We start from the raw sequence: 2,264 nt of genomic DNA on the forward strand, positions 1-2,264 counted from the left end.
TACACAGACATTATCACTTCATTATGTAATCAACATGAATCACTAATGAGCTGTTGTAAATATTTCAGGCCAACCCTTGAAAAATCTGTGTTTACCTCACAGCTATAGAAAATCTCCACTTGAACTCGTGATATTTCCAATGATTTATAGCCTGCTATGACTAGCACCATATGGTTAGTATAGTTCTGTACTCTCCTATCCTTACTGACTCTAAAAATGTTTTATATATTTCTACTGCAGATACAATTATCAGTTTTTTTCTGATAGTTCTTATACGAGTTAACCCATTATCAAATTTAAAACTAATGTTTAAAATGTGCTTTTATTTTTAGTAAAAGTGATATCAAATATCTTCATTACCGTTCTTTCAAAATCAAAGATGCTATTTCATATATATGTATTCTTCTGTTATATGTTTCTTTTTTAATTTTCAGATTGGTGTTTCATTTGCTCTTACAGTGACAATGTGGATGGCTAATTATTTCTTGTCACTTCTAATTCATATTCCTAATTTCAGTGTATTTAATTTGGTGTAATACTTATTACCTTTTTCAAATGGCGTATTTGACAATCCAGTGTAATAAGATCATGACTTTAGATATTCCTAAATACACACACACACACACACACATACACACACACACACACACACAAATCCTTCCTAAATGAAATATTTATATACAACATTTTAATCTTAGTCTGGAAAACTGTAAAATGGCATCAAAACCTTTTGAAAATACCTGATGTCCCTCTAAGTTGTATCCCAACATGCTATTAATAATTAGAGACAGAAATATTTGTTCTAGTATTCTATTTTAGGTATAGGTAAACATTTCAGAATTTGTATTTAAGCTACATTAAAAAAGCAGTTGTGAGTGTGTGTGTGTGTGTGTGTGTGTGTGTGTGTGTGTGTGTGTGGCTTAGTATGGATTATTTTCTTTATGCATAAAAACATGTTTTAAAGTGTTTTCCAAGGTAGCTACAGTGGTGAGTATTGAAATGTCAAGCTGAAAAGGTCAAAGTCTGTTCATAAATGCCTTCACTTTCCTCCTTGAGCCTCTCTCTTCATCTGCTGTGGTACTTCCTGGGGTGGCAGAGCACATTGTAAGCTGGTGGTTAGTTGGGAAAGACCTTCATTATTTTAGATTCATTCATTCCTCATTAAAATTTTATTATATTACAGCCTCATATCTGTCCCTTTTTATTCTCCTTCAAAGATCATAAAATTATAATATCTTCCACCTCAAATGGCAGGTTTTTCTCCCTTACAGATACTATTTGATATGAAGCGGTCTCTGCACAGTTTCTGGTACTAGGTTACTGTTTTTTGGCCTTTATAAATGTATGGTTTTGTAAAATAAAACAGTCAGATTTAGAATACTCAGTTATTCTAGAATCTTAAGTCTTTTTTTCAACTGGAAAATTAAATAGTTTCATTTCTGTTCATCTGTATTTCTCTCTCTGTCTCTCTTTCTGTGTTCTTTTTTTTTTTGGGGGGGGGTCCGGTCGTGGGGCCTGAACTCTGGGCGTGGGCGCTGTCCCTCAGCTCTTCAGCTCAAGGCTAATGCTCTACCACTTAAGCCACAGTGCCACTTCCAGGTTTTTTTTCTTTTTGCTTATGTGGTGCTGAGGAATCGAACCCAGGGCCTCTGGCATGCAAGGCAAGCACTCTACCACTGAGCCACCTTACCAGCCCTCTTTCTGTGTTCTCTATCTCTGTCTCTGTCTCTCTGTGTGTAAACCAATGTCCCAAGGATTTAACATGACTTTTTAAAAGATTTTTTCCTGTTCTTTACCATTTACCTATCTATTAACAATACATAAATTGCTTCCTTATTCACAACTCTTTAGCTTTTCTGTTCTCATGAAATGAAAATATTTTTCCTTTGTCCCTTATGAGCAATTAGTTTGAATTCTACTTGTTTCCCAGGAAGATGTCAAGGCAATTTTTCAATTTAAATTTTATCTGAGATCTTCTCATTCAAAGTCAGAGTCATTCTTCCTATAGAACTACCTATATAACACCAATAATTTTTATGATATTTTTTTCTTGGCAAATATTAGTTGTACAAAGTGGGGTTTCTTTGTGACATTTTCCTAATCCCCTATTTCTTTTCTGGTGGTTCTTGGGTTTGGGCTCCGCCACTTCTATTTCTGGTTACTGCTTGTATTTTTTTTTTTTTGGGTCCGGTCGTGGGGCCTGAACTCTGGGCCTGGGTGCTGTCCCTCAGCTCTTCAGCTCAAGGCTAGCGCTCTACCACTTG

This window comes from Dipodomys ordii, unplaced genomic scaffold, assembly GCF_000151885.1.
Source record: "Dipodomys ordii isolate 6190 unplaced genomic scaffold, Dord_2.0 Scaffold8, whole genome shotgun sequence".
NCBI lineage: Eukaryota > Metazoa > Chordata > Mammalia > Rodentia > Heteromyidae > Dipodomys > Dipodomys ordii.